At 43.0% G+C, this 25123-nt stretch overlaps 1 long non-coding RNA gene across 1 annotated transcript; it reads left to right on the top strand.

Annotated features, from left to right (window-relative positions):
- The first annotated feature begins 3010 nt into the window (after window positions 1-3010).
- On the top strand, window positions 3011-24902 carry LOC134935441 (uncharacterized). The gene is made up of 3 exons (XR_010180142.1): window positions 3011-3083; window positions 15410-15550; window positions 23665-24902. It is a non-coding gene; the product is annotated as an uncharacterized LOC134935441 (long non-coding RNA).
- Window positions 24903-25123: the final 221 nt, after the last annotated feature.

The following is a 25123-nucleotide window of genomic DNA, read 5'->3' on the forward strand; positions in this document are numbered from 1 at the left end:
CTGTCAATCATACTACGAACACTCGAGCGACTGAAAAACGTTGTTCAAGCTTGGGTAAAATTATAAACTTTTGTGTGAAAGTACTTAGCGCATGCGCGCTGCGTACCATGCGCATGCGCATAAATGCCGATTTTTCACCTGATCGCTGCGCTGCGAAAAACGGCAACGAGCGATCAACTCGGAATGAGGGCCATTGGGTCTAAATCAGACCTGATTGCTAGCAAGCGATTTTTGCACTGCTATGATCAGATAGTCACCGCCTACAGGGGGTGGGTATCTTAGCTGTGCAAGTGTGCAAACGCATGTGTAGCAAAGCTGTACAAACAGATTTTGTGCAGTCTCTGCACAGCCTAGGACTTACTCAGCCGCTGCGATCACATCAGCCTGTCCATAACCAGAACTGACGTCAGGAACCCTCCCTGCTAACGCATGGACACGCCTGCGTTTTTCCAGAACACTCCCTGAAAATAGTCAGTTGCCACCCACAAATGTCTTCTTCCTGTAAATCTCCTTGCAATCGCCCGTGCGGACGGATCCGTTGCTCAAACCCATGGCTGAGCAAACCGCCTTGTGCCCGTGCGACGTGCCTGCGCGTTGTGGTGCATATGCATTCGGTTTGTGCCTGATCGCCCGCTGTGCGAAAACGCACAGCAGCGATCAGGTCTGAATTACCCCCATTGACCAAAACAGCTGACCCTAGATTGCATCTAAAGGAATACAGGCTACCAGCGAGGCAAATGTTTAGCTGATGAAACGTGAGATTACACTGAGATTACACTGTATTTGACTATGCAAATACCAGCCCAGTATGTATTAACTATGTTTCACTGAGCAAAGTTTGAAGTACAAGTATTTACAATTGCATGCAAATCATGATATTACAAATGTTGCTACATATAAATTGGTGTTCACAGAGTGAGGAGTGCAGGAAAATAGATATGTACATACATTTGAAGTTACAAAGAAGTTCATCTGTAGTAGTATTAGTTGTTAGATGTTTCTTTTTCAGTTTTCATCCAGTTTAAGTCCAGGTTAAGTGCAGGCTATAGTTATTAAATTGTAATTGTCACACTTAAGTGGCAATAGAGGAATGGTATGAACTACTGGATCCCATACATTGAGGGTAGGTATTTAAATGCTGGGTTTCTCATCCTTAGTGTTAAGTTCTTGACTCCAGTTGTAGCTTTCTACGGTTCTGAGTATTGGCTGTATGCTCCTGAATTCCCAGTAGTGGGTTCAATCACCAAGATTCTGGGAACTGGTTCTAGGGTTGAGTTCTCTATAGTCATTTCCAGGTTGCTATTACTTTTGGATTCAATTTCTGTGGTCCGGTTGAGTACCTGGTCTAGTGACCTTCCCTGTTGCCTATGCTACTCTGGTCCTCTTGTTTCCTAGCTCATCCTCAATCCAGCTTCAGCTAGACCCAAGGGTCCAGATACGGATCAGCAAAAACAGAAACCTAAGGAGATTTGGATAAATCAAAGTGCATCGGATCACCAATTAGGCTTTTGCCTAATGACATTTGTGTACTCATGTGAGTTGCTTACAGTTTCAATCACTGGTGGACGTAGACAGCCTCTGTGCAAGAATTAAGTATGGTTCTCTATGTACAGCACTAACACATGCAACTATGGGCCTGATTCATGTTTGCAAGTAACACAAATTATCAAGCAAGTGGGCAAAACCATATTGCACTGCAGGAGGGGCAGATGTAACATGTGCAGAGAGATTTAGATTAGGGTAGGGTGTGTTCAAACTGAAATCTAAATTGCAGTGTAAAAATAAAGCTGTTTAACATGCAAAAGCAGGCAGTACTTACCATGCAAAGATAAAATATGACCCACCCAAATCTAAATCTCTCTGCACACTATATTTACCCCACCTGCAGTGCAAATGGTTTTGACCAGATGCTTGATCATTTTCATTACTTACATCCATGGATCAGGCCCTATGTATGGCATCTTATATTTATATTTCCTTATGTCATCCTACTATGAGGGACATGTACTAAGCAGTGATAAAAGTGGAGAAGTGAGCCAGTGGAGAAGTTGCCCATGGCAACCATTCAGCTGCTCTGTATTCTTTTATAGTATGCTAAATATAAATGTTACGTCAATGCTGATTGGTTGCCATGAGCAACTTCTCCACTGGCTCACTTCTTCGCTTTTATCACTGCTTAGTACATCTCCCCCTACAGTATATCTCTTATTTTTGTAATGATTATTGCAATGTAGTTATGGTTTTTTATTACACTAAACATATACAGTTTGAATAAGTGGTATGGTTTGTTTTCTTGATGGGTGTGGTAACAAAATGACTAAATAAATCTACCATATTGGATGGTTTGTTGTATACAATACTGCCAAAAATAGTGCAGATTGAGGTATATTTTACATGCTTTATTAGACGTTGAGAAAGCCATTCCACTGCTGCAGTGTGAACATTTTTCTAGCTAAGTAAATTTTACTTTAGCCCATTTAAAAAGGTATGCATAGATGTATTCCCCTTAATAAATAGTTATGTTGTATTGCATCCATAGGGGACAAGTCAATTTAATGCAAAGTTCTGAAGCAAAATCTGCAGTTACCGATTTCTGACTATTACAGAATGGAAATCTTGCTTAGGTTGTGAGCAAAAATAAATGGGACGTCCCTGTCTAGAAGTCCATGTCTTATTAGGCTGTGAGGTTCTGACACAACTAATTAAATCTCACCCATAATTTCAAAGTAGTTTGTCCATTCACCATTTTTTTTTGCAAAATATTTTTATAAAATTAAAATGTGGACTTCAAAGGACAGTTTAATAAGTCATAAATACCTTGTACCAGACAGAAAGTGCTCAATGCCTGCGATTAAACTTGGCTGACCTCAATACTTTATCTCTACGGGATATAGAGTATCGTATTTGATTCATCATTGTATTTAGCTAGCATCTCAAAAAACACAATGTACATCTACACTGACATTTAATAAAGGTCATTCAGCAAGTAACATTTATTTTTATTTCATTGAAGTTTTGTGATTCCATTGAGTGGTTACAGAAAGGTGAACGACAAACTCACATTTCCTTGACTACAAGTCTTGGTGAGTATTGCTCTCTCCTTGTACTGTCCATCCTGTTCCCCTGTAAATGATGGAAATGATGTATGTGCAGGTGTTGATTTTGCAGAGTTATATAGGCACACAGGAGTGGATGACTCAAACTATGAACAGCCAATTACTTAACTAGTGGAGTTGGTTTATTGATCAATAGCAAGTACAACCGTACTCACTGTTACATGTACACTGGTAATGGAGCTGAGCTTGAGCGGCGTGGGGTTTCATACAACTAACCAGACGGTGAATGTATGCTGCAAACAGGTGGCAGTGCAGGGTGCTGGTTCAGCTTCATAAGCAGGTATTAACCAAGTCTCTCATAGGAGCTAAGCAGGAGACTTCTGTCTCCCACCAGGGCCCTCATTCCGAGTTGCTCGCTCGCTGGCTGCTTTTAGCAGCCGTGCAAACTCTAAGCCGCCGCCCTCTGGGAGTGTATCTTAGCTTGGCAGAAGTGCGAACGAAAGGATTGCAGCGCTGCTGTAAAAAAAGATTGTGTCGTTTCTGAGCAGCTCCAGACCTACTCCTAGCTTGCAATCACTTCAGACTATTTAGTTCCTGTTTTGACGTCACGAACACGCCCTGCGCTTCCCCAGGCACGCCTGCGTTTGTATCTGACACGCCTGCGTTTTTCCACACACTCCCCGAAAACGGTCAGTTACCTCTCAGAAACACCCACTTCCTGTCAATCACTCTGCGGCCAGCAGTGCGACTGAAAAGCGTCGCTAGACCTTGTGTGAAACTGCATCGGCTTTTGTGAAAGTACATTGCGCGTGCGCATTGCGCCGCATATGTATGCACAGAAGTGCTTTTTTACCTATTCGCTGCGCTGCAAACGAAAACAGCTAGCGAACAACTCGGAATGACCCCCCATTTAACTCTACACAGTTTCATGATGGCTCTCACATATGCTCACTAGTGATCTTGGTGGCCATCTTGGGATAGGGTATGAAGCCTCCCCAGAGAACAAAAAGACTGGAATCTGCAAAGTAGCGCACTCCTCTTCCTAAAGTTAAACCAGGCAAGCTTTGTTCCTACACGTAGATGTGAGACACAAAGAAATCATCTGAGCATGGGAGTGCAGATATGCAAAAATGAATGTCTGAAGTGTTTGTGGCTACAATGATGATATACCCCAGTAGAGGGAGCCGAGATCTCTGGTTACCCCTGCTTTAGTTAGGTGAGGTGATGTGATCATTCTCCTAGTGTGATCCTTTCTGAGTTCCAGCACTGACCGTGACAGGTGAAGTGTCGTGAACATAATTAGGTGTTGAAAGTGAATACTTCTTTCTTCTCCTACAAAACTACATAGCCAAATACATTTGCTTAGTTACTAGCTTTGTTACCAGCACCTGGAGATCTATCTAGCTTTTACTTCTACATATATTTGAGGCAAAATTTAAGAAGACAAGGTTTTTCTGAAATCTGTACAGCCAATGGAGCACTGATAAAACCACAAGTGGGTTAAGGTGATACTAGGATCAATGTTTTCTAGTGTCAGACATATTTACAAGCATTTTACTAGTGTCAAAAACGCATGTAGTAAATTCCAGTTTGTATTAGAGATGTGCGCCATCTCTTTTTGCTGGATTTGGATCTAATTCGTCGTCCGCCTTTCGATATTGAATTTACCAAACCGCCGTGACTGGTTTTGGATTTGGACTTGGATTTTTTTTTAAATTTACAAAAAAAACTAAAATCACATAACTTGGGCGTTTTTTGTTCCTTGAGTATTATTAACCTCAACAACATTAATTTCCAGTCATTACAGTGAATTTTGACCAACAATATATATTTATATATATTTATATATCAGTTGTGGACACAGCACATCTAATACAGCAGAGTCAATGCAGCAAATAGCACTGTGCTTTAATGTGAAATGGCGTAGAGTCCAGGCCGCGGCGCCTTATATAGACTCCATGTCCTGCGAGAATCTGACACCGGGAGGATGACATTCGGACTTGATATGGGATCCGATTCTGGCGGGGGCACAAAAGCCGCGGCTTCGATGGCCTCAGATCCAGTCATCTCTAGTTTGTATTAAAGATGTATTACCTTTCTCCACTTCTTGCCATAGTCTTATTGGTTGTCTAAAACCCGTAACAGCAGGATTACCAATAACAGACACGAGCTACAATCAAACTGAACCAAAACGCTCATCTATAATTTGTATGAATCCTTAGTTTTCAGGTTATTTAGGGATGTATTATTTTCGGTCATATTGGCAGATCCTACGCTGGTAATAGGTACCAGTGGTGAGCAAAGGAGGTTAGTTCAAGCGGCAGATACCTTAACCAGGGATTGGTTTATTAGCCAGTAAAAAGCAGTTGTAGAATAACACAGGGTTAAACAGTATGTAGCAGGTACAGGGTGCAGTATTTCAAGGTGCAGGTGTATGGGGTTAATGCTGGTAATTGTAGTGTACTTATATGCACACACAATGGTAGCAGCAGGATGTATAATATATATAGCGTTGGTGACACAGTGGTATAGTGGGGTCTTGACCTGTAGGTCCTGGGAAATAGTGCATGGACAGTAAACAGGACGCAGAACACACTCCTGTAACAGATCAGTATTATGAAAACAGATTGTTTTGGGGGACTGACACATCAGTATTGGGACTATTTAACATCAGGGTACTGTAACTGATATCTGAAATATCTTTGGAGTCCCGAAGACAAGTTCCCTATGTGGATGTAAAAATTAGAAATGTACAGAGCTTATGCTGTCTTTAGATGACAATGGGCCTGATTTAGGTTTGTAAGCAAAACAAAAACCACACAACTGGACAAAACCATGCTGCACTGCTGGTGGGGCAGATGTAACATGTGCAGAGAGATTTAGAGTTGGGTGGGGTGTGTTCAAACTGAAATATAAATTGAAGTATAAAAATAAAGCAATCTAATATATGGGCTACATGCAAAAGCAGACAATTTTTGCCCTGCATAGAAACAATATAATCCAACCAAATCTACAACTCTATGGGTAGTATTCTTTTCACCCCCTTCCACACCCATTCTGTTACTGGTGACAGGCATGATATAATAATTTGAGCTCGCTACCCCCACGGAAGTGAGGGCACCCAACACGTTACGCAGCTAAACCTGATTACTGATTACTATGGGTGCGATATGTGCGATAACGGGGATCACATTAGAAAGGAGATTGGGCGTGATATATCATTTGAATACCGCCCAATGCACGTTACATCTGCCCCACCTGCAGCGCCAGTGGTGTGCTTTTTTGCTTTGCTTACAAACCCCAATCAGGTCCATTATCCATTGTTATCTATAGGTTACCTTTTTGCTGGAGAAGGATTTTGAGATTCATCCCTGACTGCCTATACATGCGGAAGCAAGGACCGATGGTAGCACATGTACTTTATGTAAGTCAGGTCTGAACTTGGCACTAAAATGATTACTTAAGTTATCACTGTACTTTTCACTCTTCACTGGAAAGGGCTCTTATCAGAGATACTGTCATGATACCATAATTTTAAAAAATTGCGGAGAAAAGACGTACAGGCAGATGTACTAAGCTTTGGCGATTGATAAAATAGAGAGAGATAAAGTACCAGCCAATCAGGTCCTACTGCCATGTTAAGGCTGTGTTTGAAAAATTACAGGAGCTGATTGGTTGGTAGTTTATCTCTTTACACTTTATTACTCTCCAAAGCTTAGTACATCTGCTCCTTATTATCTCAGAGACTATTTACAGCATGTAACTAGAAAACAGGCTGCTGTGGATGTTACCAATGGCTACTTTATTATTGCATGCTAGTAATGTGGCTCCCTTACCTGCCCAATAGTACCCACCACATAGCTGCTGACAGGTTGGTGGAATTTTTCCACTTGGTAATGTGGAGCTGTGCTGTGATAACATAGGGTCCTATTCAGACCTGATTGCTGTTGTGCGTTTTTGTACAGCAGGCGAGCAGGTAATAACTGTGCATACGTATGCACCGCAATGCACACGCGCGTCAGACAACAACAAAGGGCAAAGCCAGTCAGCAACAGGATGGTGCGAAAAATTTAATTCGTATGGGCGTTCGCAAGGTGATTGACAGGAAGTGCCCGTTTGTGGGTGGTAACTGACCGTTTAATGGGAGTGTCCGGAAAAACAAAGGCGTTACCAGGCGTTTTCAGGGAGGGTGTGTGACATCAGCTCCTGACTCGATCAGGAAGTACTTTTAGCACTGTAGGAGAAAGTCCTGGGCTGCGCACACACTGCACACATTGAGTAAGGTATGAACATATTTGCAGCTGCCCACATGTGATCGCACTCTTGCACAGGCGAATTTCCACTCTCCCTTGGGCGGCGACTATCTGATCGCAGGACAGCAACATTAGCAGCCCAGCAATCAGGTCTGAATCACCCCCATGATCCAGAGCCACATTCCCTGCTCATTACACTAAAGAAGCCCCAGTCAGCAACTTCACAGCTAAGGATACTACAACGGATGTCCAACCATATCAGGCACATAATGAGCGCTCCATGTTGAACTTATTGAACTGAGTGACATTATGTCACTCATTCAGTGTTTTAGGTACAACCTAAACTAGTGTTTTTGGCACGACCTAAACCATGGTGAACCAGCCAATTAAATAGTGATTATTATTATTATTTTCTTTTATTTATATGGTGCCACATGGGATCTGCAGCACCCAATCACAGAGTACATAAACAAATAAGCAAAACAAGAAGACAATGACTTACAATTCAATACATTATAGGACAAGTACACTGAAATAAGTATCAGGGAGGCAGAAAATCGAGAAATTTGGTGCTGTCAAGGTAGTATTGAAAAGAAGACAGATTAAGTAAGAGCTCATTTGATTATGTACTGTGTAATGGGCGCTGTGGATCCCTTGTGCTGCCATATAAATAAAAGGATAATAATAATAATAATAATAATAAAGGATGTAAAAGCACATGTGGGAAGAGGGCCCTACTCAGGAAAGCTTACATTCTAAAGGGGAGGGGCACACAGACAGGGGTAACACAGATGAGGTAGAAATAGAACGTGGGCCACAGAGGGTTAGGATGAGAGACAGCTGGGTTTGGTGAAGAAGTGTATCCTGAGAGCCCATATGAAGTTTTGTAGAGAAATGGAGAGTCTTAGAGGGAGAGGTAGAGAAGGTGAGAGGTCAGGGGAGGAAAGGTAGATTTGAGTATCATCAGCATAAAGATGATATTGTAAGTCAAAAGAGCTGAGTTCACCTAAAGAGAATGTATAGAGAGAGACAAGGACAGGACCAAGAACAGAAACTTGGGGGACACCTAGAGTTAGTGGAAGTGGAAGGTGACAGAGAAGGAAGTCATAGAGCTAGGAGGATAGCCTTGAGAGGGCAGTATCACGCAGACCAAGGGAGTGAAGGATTTGCAGAAGGAGAGGGTGGTCCACAGTGTCAAAAGCAGCAGAGAGGTCAATGGGAATAAGCAAAGAACAGTGACACTTGGATTTAGCAGAAAGGAGGTCATTGCAGACATTTATGAGGGTAGTTTCAGTGGAGTGGAGAGGATGGAAGCCAAACTGGAATGGGTCAAGCAGTGTGTGGGAGTAAAGAAAGGCAGTGAGGCAGTTATAGACAATGGGGGTCATTTCGAGTTGATCGCCAGCTGCTTTCGGTCACAGCGCGGCGATTAGGTGAAAAAGCAGCATTTCTGCGCATGTGTATGGTGCGCAGTGCGCATCCGCGACGTACTTTCACACAAAACTATGTAGTTTCACACAAGGTCGAGCAACGCTTTTCAGTCGCTCTGCTGATCGGTGAGTGATTGACAGGAAGTGGGTGTTTCTGGGAGGTAACTGACCGTTTTCAGGGAGTGTGCTAAAAAACGCAGGCGTGTCAGGTAAAAACGCAGACGTGCCTGGGGAAACGGGGGAGTGGCTGGCCGAACGCAGGGCGTGTTTGTGACGTCAAAACAGGAATTAAATAGACTGAAGTGATCGCAAGGTAGGAGTAAGTCTGCAGCTACTCAGAAACTGCATGAAAAAATTTCAGCACTGTTCTGCTAACCTTTCGTTCGCACTTCTGCTAAGATAAGATACACTCCCAGAGGGAGGCGGCTTAGCATTTGCACTGCTGCTAAAAGCAGCTAGCGAGCGATCAACTCGGAATAAGTACCAATATGCTCAAGAAGTTAGGAAGGCAAAAGGGAGGAGAGAGATGGTTCGATAGTCGGGGAGAGGGTATGGATCAAGGAATGGTTTTTTAAGACTAGGGGAGATGAGTGGGTATCCGTTCAGATGGTCGACCATGTTATGGTCGACAGTCATTAGGTCGACCACTATTGGTCGACATTGACATGGTCGACATGGACACATGAAAATGGTCGACACATGAAAAGGTCGACATGAGTTTTCACATTTTTTTCTTTTGGGGAACTTTTCCATACTTTATGATCCACGTGGACTACGATTGGAACAGTAATATTGGCCGAAGCATGGTGAGCGAAGCGAGCCATACGAGGGGACGCGGTGCACTAATTGGGGTTCCCAGTCACTTTACGCAAAAAACACCAAAAAAAGTTAAAAAACTCATGTCGACCTTTTCATGTGTCGACCATGTTCATGTGCCGACCATGTGTCCATGTTGACCATGTCAATGTCGACCAATAGTGGTCGACCTAATGATGTTGACCATAACATGGTCGACCATTCATACCGGAACCAGATGAGTGCATGCTTGAAGGCAGACGGGACAGTGCCTGATGAGAGGGAGAGATTGAGGAGGTGGGCAAGATGGTAGCAGACAGAGAGGCAGTGGAGGAGGCGGGAGGGGTTAGAGTCAAGTGGGGAGGTGGAGGGGGGTGAGGAACGGATGAAGGCCATGACTTCCTCACCAGATGCATGGAAGAAAGATGTCAGAGTTGATAAGAGGTATAGAGAGGGGTGGTAAAAAGAAAACTGGTGACTAGTAGTGATAGTGCCAGCTCTGCCACAAGCAATTACAATCTAGTTTACAAAATCTCTTAAATTGTGAACTAATTTGCATAGGGCAATATTTACCTTATGTTTCATGCCATTATATATCTGTTTATATCATGATCTCCTATGTCAGTGCTTTATAAACTGTGGATAGTAATTGCCCATTCTTTAACTCCTACATGCAGGCTATCCCTCAATCCTGCGGCTTCCAAGTCCAAAACATTGCCAGAAGCCAGCCCTTTCTAACCACCAATGTAACCAAAATTCTCATTCATGTTCTCATCATTTCCAACCCAACCTGGATTACTACAACCTCCTCCACTCTGGTCTCGGTCTCTCGGTCGGTGTCGGTCTCTCTCTCTCTCTCTCTCTCTCTCTCTCTCTCCTTTTCCCAAATGAGATGGCGTCTGCAACCCCCCTATGCAAAATGCTTTACTGGCTCCCAATCCCAAATAGAATCCATTTCAAACTACTGACCCTCTTATTACAGTATATATATAGTAGCATCTGATATAGTACACTGACCACACAGCTATATGCCGAAGGTGAGTGCTATCTATATAAACTTTTACTTGAAATAAGGATATACAAGCCCAAAAATATTAACTTGTATTGAAAAAAAAAAATCAGAAAAAGAGACATAGCTTAATAAATGGCCTCAATCAGTTCTGATAATCTGTGTTCTACTTCATTTATTTTTTTGTGATTAAAATCATAAAAATTTTTTAAGATCACCATGTTTTGGAAAGAGGGATTTTTCAACCCTAGAAATCCTGTACTCATACAGAAAGCAAAGCCTTTTGATTTACTTGGCCTTTGAAAAAGTTTTGGAGCTTCTTGTAACTACTAAGAAACCAACCCCTCTCCCCGTACCATCCCCTCTTCATGTAAGAGATCAACAACTACCTTAAATGAAAATAGTTCAATTGACATTTGCTTCATTAACTTATATGAAACAATTCTCTCCTCATTGTCACTTACAGTATATTCTTCATTGAAAGCAATGAATAATGGGAGTAATTCAGACTTGATCGTAGCAGCAAATTTGTTAGCAGTTGGGCAAAACCATGGGGGTCATTCCGACCCGATCGCTCGCTGCAGTTTATCGCAGCACAGCGATCGGGTCGGAAAGGTGCATGCACCTGCGCCGCAGTGCGCCGGCGCATGCCAGACGGCCGAAGGCCGTCTTTGCCTGGCGATCGCCCCTGAGGCAGAGGCGGTCGCTGGGTAGGAGGGGGCTGGATGGCGGAATTAAGCCGCTATTTAGGGGGCGCGGTCCAGCCAACGCAGGCGTGGCCGGACCGTTGGGGGGGGCGTGGCGGCAGCGTGACGTCACACACAGCCGCTGCGACCGGGGCAGCTGCGCTGGCCGGGAGTAACTCCTGAGATGCAAAAGCATCGCTGCTGTGTGATGCTTTTGCATTTCTGCAGGGGGGGTCGGCACTGACATGCGGGGCAGACTAGCCCTGTGCTGGGCGTAAACTCGCATGTCTGAGTGCCTGATTGTAGCTGTGCTAAATTTAGCACAACTACGATCAATTCGGAATGACCCCCCATGTGCACTGCAGGGGGGGGGGCAGATATAACATGTGAGAGAGTTAGATTTGGGTGGGGTGTGTTCAAATTGAAATCTAAATTACAGTGTAAAAATAAAGCAGCCAGTATTTACTCTGCACAGGAACAAAATAATCCACCCAAATCTAACTCTCTCTGCAAATGTTATATCTGCCCCCCACCTGCAGTGCACATAGGGGGTAATTCCGAGTTGATCGCACGCTGCAACTTTTTGCAGCCCGTGCGATCAACTAGACACCGCCTATAGGGGAGTATATTTTTGCATAGCAAGGCTGCGATCGCTTGTGCAGCCCGGCTATGCAAAAAAAAATAATTTGTAGAACAAGACCAGGGTAAGAGTTACTTACCCTACACGATGAATCCAGCATTGCAGGTCACGGAATTACGTCAGACATCCGCCCTCCAAAAGCCTGGACATGCCTGCGTTCGCCGCACCACTACAGAAAACGGTCAGTTGAGACCCACAAACTCCCTCTTCCTGTCAATCTCCTTGCGATCGGCTGTGCGAATGGATTCTTCATTAAATCCATCGCCCAGCAACGGTCCGCTTTGTAGCTGTACGACGCGCCTGTGCATTGCGGAGCATATGCATGCGCAGTAGTAACGGCAGCGAGCGATCAACTCGGAATTACCCCTATGGTTTTGCCCAACTGCTAACAAATTTGCTGCTATGGTCAGGTCTGAATTACCCCCCATGTGCACTGCAGGTGAGGCAGATATAACATGTGCAGAGAGAGTTAGATTTGGGTGGGTTATTTTGTTTCTGTGCAGGGTAAATACTGGCTGCTTTATTTTTACACAGCAATTTAGATTTCAGTTTGAACTCACCACACCCAAATCTAACTCTCTCTGCACATGTTATATATGCCCCCCTCCCCTGCAGTGCACATGGTTTTGCCCAACTGCTAACAAATTTGCTGCTACGATCAAGTCTGAATTAGCCCCAATGTCTGGTCTAAGCAGAGCAAGATCTTGAGTATTGTATTCATCAACAATGCAACATTAAAGACTAAAGATGAGACAATTAGCCACGGTCATTAACAGCTAATTGATTACCCCTCCTAACGCAACTATGATAAATGTTCTTCCATATTTGATTCAGGGTTGCCGACATTCTGGCTTACCCCTCCGGGAGAAGGCAGCCAGCTAGGTGGTAAACATAGTAACATAGTATCTGAGGTTGAAAAAAGACAATTGTCCATCGAGTTCAACCTATTTGTGGTCTCCTATGCATGATGACTTGACTAAAATTTCTGACTGATGCTGCTGTCAGCCGTTGCATTTTATCCCTATTTATAGTAACTATAATGCATAACTATGCACCATACCCCTGGATATCCTTATCCATTACGAATTTATCTAACCCATTCTTAAAGGTGTTGACAGATTCCGCCATTACAACTCCCTCAGGCAGGGAATTCCAAACACGTATTGTCCTTACCGTGAAAAAGCCTTTACGCCGTATTGTGCGGAATCTCCTCTCCTCTAACCTGAGTGAGTGTCCACGAGTCCTCTGTGTTGATCTAACCAAAAACAGGTCCTGCGCAAGCTCTGTGTATTGTCCCCTTATATATTTGTAGATGTTGATCATATCCCCTCTTAGTCTCCGCTTTTCCAATGTAAACATGCCTAGTCTTTCAAGCCTTTCCTTGTATTCCATCGTCTCCATGCCCTTAATTAGTTTGGTCGCCCTCCTCTGTACCTTTTCTAGCTCCAGGATATCCTTTTTGTAGTACGGTGCCCAGAATTGTACACAATATTCAAGGTGTGGCCTCACTAGTGATTTATATAACGGGAGTATAATACTCTCGTCCCTAGCATCAATACCCCGTTTTATGCATGCTAATATCTTATTAGCCTTCTTTGCTGCAGTCCTACTTTGGGTACTACTGCTTAGCTTGCTATCTATGAGGACACCTAAGTCCTTTTCCAGTACAGAATCCCCTAATTTTACCCCATTTAGTAGGTAGGTGTAATTTTTGTTCTTGTTACCACAGTGCATTACCTTACACTTGTCTGTGTTGAAGCGCAATCTCCATTTGGCTGCCCATGCTTCTAACTAAGTCGTTCTGAAGAGACTCGGCATCCTCCTCTGTATTTATAGCCTTACACAATTTGGTATCCTCTGCAAAAATTGACACCATGCTCTCTAGACCTTCTGTAAGGTCGTTAATGAAAATATTGAACAATAGCGGTCCTAATACTGAGCCTTGCGGCACACCACTTAGCACTTCAGTCCAAGTTGAAAAAGATCCATTAACCACAAAGCGCTGCTCCCTATTATCTAACCAGTTTTTGACCCAAGTGCATATTGTGCTTCCTAGCCCTGATTCTTGTAGCTTGTAGATAAGTCTCATGTGTGGTACAGTATCGAACGCTTTGGCAAAGTCTAAAAAGATTACATCCACGTCTTTACCCTGATCTAGGTTTGCGCTTACTGTTTCATAAAAGCCAAGTAAGTTGGTTTGACAGGATCTGTCCTTCATAAACCCATGTTGATTCCTTTTAATGACCTTATTGACTTCAAGGAACTTCTGAATACTATCTCTTAGAATACCTTCCAATACTTTCCCCACTATAGATGTTAGACTAACTGGTCTATAATTACCTGGTTCAGCTTTACTTCCCTTTTTGAATATAGGCACTACTTCCGCTATACCTGATATAACTGAATCCTGGTGCGGGTGGGTGTGATGTGGCATAGGGGCGTGACATAGCAAAAGAGTTAGTACTGGGGGCATGGAGTTTTTGCGGTCACGTCATCATGGCCATGCTAACGCTATACAATGCTGCTATTACAGGCAATGTACATCTACAATGATGCAATTCAGCACGAATTGTGTCATCTGACCCCTCTGTTGAGAGGGGGTTGCAGGGAGCTGCGCCGCTGTGGGAGACTTGCCCCCCTTTCCAGGGGGTAGGGATGGCCATTGGTGTAGTCGCTATCGATGGCGACAGTGTAAGTGACCATCGTTGGCAGCCTACTACACAATAGATGACCATCGATGGTTTCACCAGCTAATGGTCATCTCTCTTCTTTGAATGACTGGCCCGTGGGCCAATCAGAAAATGGGGCTGGGCCTTCACATGTGTTTGGGGCAGAGCTATGCTCCGTGTCCTGGCACCTTGGGGAAAATGTAACAAAAAAAATTTCAGTTATGCAGTGCCATCAATGGAAGGAAACCATCTGGTTCTCCTCCATCGATGGCAAAAGTATTTACATCGACTGCAAACCATCAATGATAATGAATCATTGATGGCCAATGGCTATCCCTACCAGGGTGTCGGGAGTGGCACCCAGTTTCCGGGAGTCTTCAAGCCATTCCGGGAGGGTGGCAAGAATGATTTGATTTGAATATTTATTTTCAGGGCAACACAATCTGTCTTATTGGAGTGTAAGTATATCCTAAAACAATAATAAAATGGAACCAACGCTATGTTGTTTAACTAAAATAATCACATATGATACAGATGTAATTAAAAAAATATTTTATATAGAGTTTCGTAAAAAACATATCCTAAAACAAGGGCGAGCAACCCACGACATGCGTGAAAGATGCAGCATGCAGAACAGTTTTACATTGCATACCGAATATTGTGAAATTAGGACATAGAAAGTAAGTTTCCATGAACTAGGTAATTGTGATAATAATCAACCTATTGGTTTCTAGAAACCGCTCTCTTCTGCCTATTGTTTCACACACAATACCATTCAATGTAAACAGTAATTACTTTTCTATACAGCAATTTGGCATTGAAGAGAAGATGACTTATTTTCTGCAATAATAGATGACTGTTTCTCTTTTAGTGAAGAATTTAAATGTAATATTAAACTCGGATGCTAGAACAGAGAAGTGACTGAAACACAAGCACTCCGTATACATATACAATGGCTGCATTTACATCGTGTGAGACAGAAAGCCCCAGAGATGCCAGCCTGCAGTTTATGGTAAGACACAACTACTTTTGATTCAGGCAGAGCACACGTCCTGGCATACTCTATTTTCTTGGAGGCAATGCATCCAGTTAAGCCTCTTACCCTTTAAACCTCCCAAAAATCTTAAGCACCCCATATCATCTTCTGACTTGTGAGATTATGACAATGTCACCCTGTCTCTTCTACAAATTCTTGAACAAATGCATTTTGACCACCCAAATAAAATGTAATTTATATGCCAGGTGCATTATGGGAATTAAACTTTACAGTAAACTTTTTTGTAAATATTCCCAGTACAATAACTTAAGGTCCATACACACGGAGATATTTTATCAATGAGAGATTTTGACTGAGCGTTTTTACTCTTGAACTGGCAGTAGGAGATTTTGACTAACTTTTCCAGCGATTTTAACTAACTTTACCAGCGATTTTGGCTAACTCATTTAAGCAAGGGGATGCTTTTTCTTTTCCAGCGACCTAGCCAAAATTGACACAGTCTATTTTTAGCAGCGATAGCGACCTGGCAGGGACGCGCATCGATATCACTGACTGTACACACAGAGCGATATGCACTAACTTTCTGAGCAATTTTGACTATATGGTCCAAATCGCTCCACTATAACGCTCCATGTGTATGGACCTATATACTTGATATTTGGTTTACTGTAGAATTTGTTTTAGAATTCTCCATAAAGTCAGATGACAGTGGGGGTAATTCCAAGTTGATCGCAGCAGGATTTTTTTTTAGCAGTTGGGCAAAACCATGTGCACTGCAGGGGGGCAGATATAACATGTGCAGAGAGAGTTAGACTTGGGTGTGGTGTGTTCAAACTGAAATCTAAATTGCAGTGTAAAAATAAAGCAGCTATTATTTACCCTGCACAGAAATAAAATAACCCACCCAAATCTAACTCTCTCTGCACGTTATATCTGCCTCACCTGCAGTGCACATGGGGGGGGGGGGGGGGGGGGGGTAATTCAGATCTGTTTGCTGGGCAGCAATTTTTGCAGCCCTGCGTTCAGATAGTCACCGCCTACAGGGAGAGTGTATTTTCGCTTGTGCAAGTGTGCGAACGCATGTGTAGCAGTGCTGCAAAAACTGATTTTGTGCAGTCTTTGCGCAGCCCAGGACTTACTCAGCTGTTGCGATCACATCAGCCTGTTCGGGTACGGATTTGACGTCAGATACCCTCCCTTCAAACGTTTGGGAACGCCTGCGTTTTTCCAGACACTCCATGAAAATAGTCAGTTGCCACCCACAAACGCCCTCTTCCTGTCAATCTCTTTGCGAATGCCCATACGAATGGATCCTTCACACAAACCTGTCGCTGTCCGGCGATCCACTTTGCAGCTGTCCGTCGCGTCTGTGTATTCCGGTGCATACACGTGCAGTTCAGATCTGATCGCCTGCTGTGCGAAAACGCACGCCAGCGATCAGATCTGAATTACCCCCATGGTTTTGCCCATTAGCTATCAAATTTGCTGTTGCAATCAGATCTGAATTAGGCCCATAGTGTGATGAGGTGGCGTAGGTTGTTTCTTGATGTTTGTGGTAATGAAAAGAATAAACATGATTTTGCTGAAATAGTGAAGTGTTGGAGGTACATTTCTTCTTCGGGAGTCATAGCACTCCACAGGGAGAACATCGGGGTTGTAGGTGGTGGATGAGAGTCCAGGAACCAAACAGTTAAGCTTTCCAGCTTCCCAGAATGCCCTGCCTCCATGTTCAGGCAGGTGGCTTTTTTGTTGGTACCAGCTGGAAGCTAGGATGCACCTTACTGGGATCTGCTATAGCAGCCCTATGCTTTCAATTTTAGAAGATTTTTTTTTTTTCTCTGAGCTCGTCAGCGCTGTAAGTCTGCAGACTTCAGCGCTACAGCTCCATCATCCCCAGCTGGTGCTGAAACTCCTGCATGGGCAATGCTGGGTACTTGCGGCATGGGCCGCACATCGCGTCTAGCACCACTCACTGTGGAGACCCCAGGACTGCGTAACTGGCATAAGTTAGCAGGTCAGAGGGTCCCATCTTAAAGGACTCGCATTTAAATCGCTGTCCGACGCTGGGATCCCAGCAGCATACCGATACCGGAATCCTGGCGGGGAGGGGCGAGTGCAGCAAGCCCCTTGTGGGCTCGCTATGCTCGCCACACTGCGGGCTCGGTGGCGACTGCAGTTCTATTCCCACTCTATGGGTGTTGTGGACTGTTAGTCGGCATGCCAACCACTGGGATAGTGAGGGGGCGGGATGTTGGTTGAGGTCATGTGACTGTCGGTCTCCCAACCACTGGTCACATGAATACCACCCTCTAGATTAACTAGAAATATTACATCTTCCTCTCAGTCCACTATTATATCAGACTCAAACAAGTCATCTGAGGAGGAAGGTGAAGAGAATATGGATTCATGTCTAGCAGAGGAGGCTTTTATTACTGTAGATGTAATGGATGCAATTAAACAGATCCTTCAGTTATCTGAAGATGAACCTTAGGCTGTTGCTAGGAAAACTGATGTATTTAAACAACAGACAATAATCAGATCAGAATTTCCACATTCTGACCATTTAATGGAAATTAGAAAGGAACCTTGGAATACCACTGGTAAAAAGTTTCCTCTGTCTAAACGACTCTCATCTCGCTATCTTATCCCTTTGGAGGATAGTGCAAGGTGGCAGACTCCTCCTCCAGTGGATTCTCATATCACACGTTTGGTAAAGACATCTATCACAATAATTTTATCATTAAAGAAACCCATCGATAGATGCATTGAAAATTGGCTCAAGTCTATCTTTTCACTGATGGGTGCTCTAAATAGGCCTACAATAGCTGTCCCATAGGCAGCAAAAGCTATTGAATCTTGGTTGCAGGCAATAAAAGAGGAATTGCCTCTAGTTATATCAGAAGAGAGCAGAATATATTTGGATTGTATCAAGAAATCGACTTCTTGCATTGGGGAAGCACTATCTGATGCTGGTGTGTTGGCAGCAAAAGCTTCGGCAACATTAGTGATTGCAAGACGCATTATTTGATTATGCTCTTGGCAAGCGGATTAAACTCCAAGAAAACTTTGGAAATGCTACTCTTTACGAAAGATGTTCTGTTTGGAGAAGAACAAAACAAAATAGTGTCATCCTTAGCAGCTGCTAAAACAGCTTTTCTCCCTTCAGCTTATACACCATGGCTTAAGAGCTCACATTTTCATGCCTTTCGCCCACAAGAAAAGCGAAAAGGACAAGCATTTCCTAGGCAATCAAATGCATCAAAGTCTAATAAGCCCAAGACTAAGCAGCCATGGGCAGCAAGACAACCTCAGCAAAACCTTATAGACCCACAGCCTAATGGGACGGACATCCCCCTGGGGGACCTCAAAGTGGGAGGCTGACTTCTTCACTTCACACAAGTCTGGATCAAGACCACTTCAGACGCTTGGGTACACAAGGTAGTCTCTTACGGGTATGCCATCTCTTTCAAAGGATGCCCCCCTCAGCAGTATTTTCGCATGAGCCTTCCATTAGACACAGAAATGTCTCGGATACTACAAAAAGTGGTTCAATCACTCCTCCAGTCAGAAGTAATAGTGCCAGTTCCTCAGGCTCATAAAGGAAGGGGCTATTATATGTCCCTGTATCTTGTGCCAAAGCCAAATGGGACATACAGACCTATTCTCAATCTCAAATCTCTCAACAGATTTGTGAAAGTTACCAAATTTTGCATGGAAACCATACGCTCCATAATTCTAGCAATGGAGTCGGGGGATTTCATGGTGTCATTGGACATACAAGATGCATATCTGCATATACCTATTGCGCTGTCACATCAACAATACCTGAGGTTTGCTATCCTAAACCAACACTATCAGTTCCAGGTGCTGCCGTTTGGCCTGGCCACAGCGCCCATAATATTTACAAAAGTCATGGCAGTCATGGCATCACACCTGCATCATCAGGGAATCAGGATACTTCTTTATCTGGATGACATACTGCTCCTGGCCAGTTCACAAGAGGTATTGCACAGCAAATTACAAACAACGATAGCCTTCCTACAAAGTCATGGTTGGCTTAACAACTGGAAAAAGTCCTTACTCATACCATCCCAAAGGATGGTACATCTGGGAGCACTGCTAGGCTCTCATAATCAATGAGTGTCCTTTACAAAGGTTGATTCTAGCTAAATGGAATGGCCAGCCTCACCAGATCAAATGGCAGATAATATCTCTGACTACGGAGGTTCGCCTATCATTAACTTGGTGGCTCCACAGCAATCACCTAGACAGGGGTCACCCCTTCTTGATCCCGAATTGGGTGCTTCTCACTACAGATGCCAGCCTTCGCGGTTGGGGAGCTGTAACCGAGCAACACTCGTTTCAAGGGAGATGGAGCCTGGCAGAGTCTCAGTAACCAATCAATGTACTGGAACTGAGGGCAGTATACAAAGCATTGACACTGGCACGCAGCATTCTCCAAGGCAGGCCTGTGCAAATTCAATCCAACAATGCCACAACAGTGGCATATATCAATCACCAAGGCGGCACTCACAGCAAAAGGGCAATGCAAGAGGTAGCCAAAATACTAAAGTGGGCCGAACGTCATCTTCCAGCCATATCAGCAGTGTTCATACCAGGCCTCCTCAACTGGGAAGCAGAATTCCTCAGTGAAAAAATAATTTGCTTCAAAGAGCAAATGAGCCACATGCTTAATCTGAGCTGGTTTTCCAAGCAGCTGAATACAAATGGATAGTCAATCCAAATACCATAAATTTGATTTAATGTGTGCTGTATTAATGTAAGGCAAAGATTCCCCTTTTTTAAAGTGCACAAATTTTAATAAATGACTTATTAATTGCTCTTTACATATACACCTGTCTGCTCATGTTGATGTAGTAGTTTTTATTAGACTTCCTCAGTGATCAGGATGTGCACATGGGCGAATGGGATCTTCATCCAGAAGTGTTCCAACTACTAGTGGACAGGTGGGGCCGGCCAGGCAAGGATCTGATGGCATGTCACAACCACAAGGTCCCAGTATACGGATCCAGGTTACAGCATCCGCAAGCAGCGTTCGTGGATGCTCTAGCAGTACAATGGACCTTTCATCTACCATACATATTTCCCCCAATATCCCTTCTGCAAAGGGTAATAAGGAAATTCAAACAAGGAGGAAACCTCATTCTGATAGCGTGGCTGGCCAGCTAACAAACAAACACTGGCCAGATGGATTAGAATGGTTATTGCACAAGCATACAATGAAGCTGATTTACCAGTCCCATGGTCAATTTCTGCCCATTCTACTAGATCTGTAGGTCCCTCATGGGTAGCAGGCCGTGGGGTGTCTCCTGAACAATTATTTAAGACTGCTACGTGGTCTTCCATTCACACGTTTCTAAAATTCTACTCATTTGATACCTTTGCATCCCAGGATGCTCCCTTTGGACGCAGGATTCTGCTATCCTCTCAGGCGCGTCCCCTCTCTTAAAAATACTGCTTTAGGTCATCCCCAATGTTTTCTTTGTGGGGCCCTATGAACCCAAAGAAGAAAACGAGAGTTATGGTAGACTTACCTTTGTTAACTCTCTTTCATCAAGGTTTATAGGGTCCACAGGGCGCCCACCCTGATGCACCTGGTCTCTCTGGGTTTTTGTCACTGGTTCCTTTCTCTTGTCTGTGAGAATGTGTTCTTATGTGTACAATATCTTTCTTCTCTCCTATCCACTTCCTGCTTTGGGCTTGTTAACAAAACTGACCTCCCTGAGCATGGAGGCGGAGTTATAAGGTAGAGGAGCCGAGCATTCTGGGAAGCCGGAAAGCTTAACGGTTTGGTGCCCGGACTCTCATCTACCACCTACAACCCCAATGTTCTCCCTGTGGACACTATGAACCTCGAAGAAAGAGAGTTAACAAAGGTAAGTCTACAAAGGTAAGTCTACCATAACTCTTGTTTTTAGCTGCAAGCACAGTGTTAGGAATGCAGAAAGACTTATTATGGCTGCAATGCTGTAAAAAGATGTGTAGATATTGTGGTGAGAGGGCTTGTGTCTCACCACAATTGCCCACATTCTGGTGTTATCAGCTCCTTCCAAGGAAGAAGAAAACAAGACCTGCACATTCTGCACCTGTAATGGAGATTTGGAACTTCAGGCTTTCTGGATTGCACAGCTGCAAGTGGAAAAACAGAAGTCTGGGTTTTCAAGCTCACCCAGAGATAGCAGGAAGCCAGGTGCAGGAAAGGAGTTTAAAAAACCCATTCACCCACTACACAAAGCACTAATGCCTATTAGAGGCCAGCGAGTAGGGTGCAGTTCTATAGTGCCAGGGACTGTGGATGTTGGCTGTGCCAGGTGAGCATGGCGGATGATGGCTGCATGTCATTGCAGCAGAATAAATGATAAGCATGCTTATTTGTTTATTTTCTGTTTATACCTGTGTGACCAGGCCCAAACCTATGTATGCTGTGCACAGTGTCTGATGCCCGTAAAAGACACTGTGTTTAACCTGAAGACCTGCCTCAGGAGTCCTTATTTCCAGTACCCATTTTATAATATACTCTGCATTAATTAACAGTTATGCAGTGCTATATTCATGGGGAGATGTCTTAAGCCTTGGAGAGAGATAAAGTACCAACCAATCAGCTCCTAACTGCCATGTTACAGGCTGTGTTTGAAAATTTAAAGGAGCTGATTGGTTGGTCATTTATCGTTCTCCCTTGTATCACTGTCCATTGCTTAGTTTATTTGTTCCGTAACTTGAAGATTATTTTTGTCTGTTTACAGCAATTAAATAAAATATGGCCTATAAAGACAATTCTGTAAGTCATCAACCCCTTGCTCTAGACAGAAAGTGTTCAATGCCTGCGTTTAACCTTGGCTGACTAATACCTTATCTCTACATGATATAGAGTATCTAATTTGATGAATCATCGCATTTAAGCCAACATCTCAAAAAGCACAACATACACCTACAATGACATTTAATAAAGGTCATTCAGCCAGTAACATTTATTTTTTCATTGAAGCTTTGTGTGAATAAAAAAAGGTGAATGACAAACTGACATTTCCTTGACCTTGCATATTCAAAGTTTTAACTACAAACATAGCAGCCATCTGACTATGGAGCGCAACACAAGGGGAGTCCAGAAACGAAACAAATACATACGTATCTAACATACAGTCTCCATCTCTAATTACTTTAGCACTTGCATTCCCTTAGCCTAATCTAAAGTAAACTGCTGTTTTGCTTCCCGAGTGCTGGCATTGACCAGGAAACTCCATGAAACTTGCAGCATTGTATTTGTACTTTGTTTTGTCTCATTGTCTTAAGAAATTTTGCATCAATTTGACGAGTTTAAGACCAAGGAAGAATATTCACAATCAATTTTATAAATGTATATAGCGGTAAAATAGGCATGGCCAGATTAACAATTGGGCATATGGGACTACAGCTCCAGGTCTCCACATAAAAATAGGCCTGTGACAATGACACCATGATACCGACCAGCCACCAGATGGTAACAACACAGAAGGCCATATATCATAAATATTAAAATTGTATTTCTATAAAGTTATACAATTTTTATATAACTTTTATATATTTGTAGAGAGATTGGGGTTCATAGAGTAGGGGATGTACACACCCACATTGTATTGGGCACAACCACATAGGACTGGTCCACCCCTTCTGTTCTCATAATAGGTTCTTGAACATTTTCAGACCCAGGACAATGTGGCCTTTAATCAGGTGCTGGCTGGGACTGACACCCTGTGACTCAGGGACCCTGCACTCTGGGGTTTTAATGTTATGACAACAGTGCTGGGTGACAATGTCAAGCAATTGCCCGGGAGGCTGGGAAACTTAGGGGCCCTTTTATCAATGAGTGATAAAAATCGTTGCATATGATAAATAGTGCTCCAGCCAATCAGCTCCCGTCATTTTTCAAACACATGACAGTTAAAAACTAAAAACGTGAGAGTCATGATTTGATTGGCTGGTGCACCATTTATCATATGCAACAAGTTTTATTATTCACAATGAGTTTTATCACTCGTTATTAAATGAGCCCCTAAATGAGGCATCATATGAGTAGATAAGAGCCAAATCTGGGAGTTTTAATCCATTCGTAATAGCTCCCTCTTTTGCAGGTACACCCCACTGCTTCTGTGCCTTCAGGATGACAGCATTATCTAATGCACATGGACAGGGTCTCCACCATCTTCAAAGAAAGCCTTGAAATCAATTCTAAGTAGTTACTATTTAAAGAGATTGCAACCATCCAAATTTTCTGTTGTCTTACTTTGTCCAGCACAGTAGAGCATATGTGTTGTACACAATTTTATATTATTTATATTTGACTGAGGTTTTTTTTATGTTTTATGTCATTTCTGTTCTTGACCATGCCTCAATCCTATACCATCTCTATATAATCACACACTGCCGTTAGGCCACACCCCTAAGCTACTTTATAGTGAGAAGATTATCAAAATAAGATTACATTTCTGGGTGAAAGAAAACAGAACAATTGAACTTTAGTAAATGATGAGCTTGGAAAGGAGTCTTAGTAGTACCATTGTAGAATTGCATAAAATGAACTCTCTTGGGAAGCCAACCTTATTGACCCAATTGATGATGAGGGATGGACATCTATTTGGTCCAGAAATGCTAAAACCTCTATAAGTGTAGCCATAAGAGAGAAATTCATGCTGGAGACAATGCAGCGGGACGGGTATATTTTTCCATACTTGGTGGTCCTGTCCCATTATTAGCTCTTTTACTGGGATCAAGTATGGGATCTGATTTCATGGCCCACAGGTCTGTCTCTGTCACAAGATGCTTCTATAGCACTCTTGATTGCCCCAGTCCAATTTGCTAGTAAAGACCAATACAAACTAGTGGTCTATTATTGTAATGCTGGCAAATCCCTGATAGCAAAGAAGTGGAGATCTCCTGCAGCCCCATTGGTGGCCCATAGGGCCCAGGTTAATTTTGTGGCCTCAATGGAATATATTTTGAGCATATAGAATAATGCTGTGACCACTTTTCACAAAGTCTGGTCCCTTACGGTGTCAGTTTCAATCCTCACCTCTCCATGATCTCTGCTAGCCTCCTTTCCATCTTTTTTTTCCTCCCCACCCCTTCTGTTTCAGTTTTTTTCTTTATATTTCATATGATCTTTTTGGTTTTTTACTCATCCCCCACCTTGCTTCTGCTTTATAGTTTTTTTTTTTTAACACCTACCCTGGATTGGCCCCTACTAAGTTCATTCAACTTATCCGCTATGCTTATGGACCTCTGGTGGTTTATTTTCGCTATACAGGTTTTTTACTGATTTTTTTTGTGTGTGTGTATCCCATTTCACTTGTTATTATACCTATGATGTGTCATATGTTGAGGATACTGTGTTTATCGATTCTCTTGATTATTTTGTTATATATCTATTTAAAATACAATTAAACATTTTTTTTTTAAATTGTATAAAATTCTATATTAAGATTATTTAAATGCATTAATTCCTTAATGTTTATATGCAAAAACAAATACATGGTAGGAGTCTCTTTAAAATCTTGATCCTAGTTGCACACAAAGTGTTTGTTATTGGGACGC

This window comes from Pseudophryne corroboree, chromosome 6 (genome assembly GCF_028390025.1).
Source record: "Pseudophryne corroboree isolate aPseCor3 chromosome 6, aPseCor3.hap2, whole genome shotgun sequence".
Taxonomy (NCBI): Eukaryota; Metazoa; Chordata; class Amphibia; order Anura; family Myobatrachidae; genus Pseudophryne; species Pseudophryne corroboree.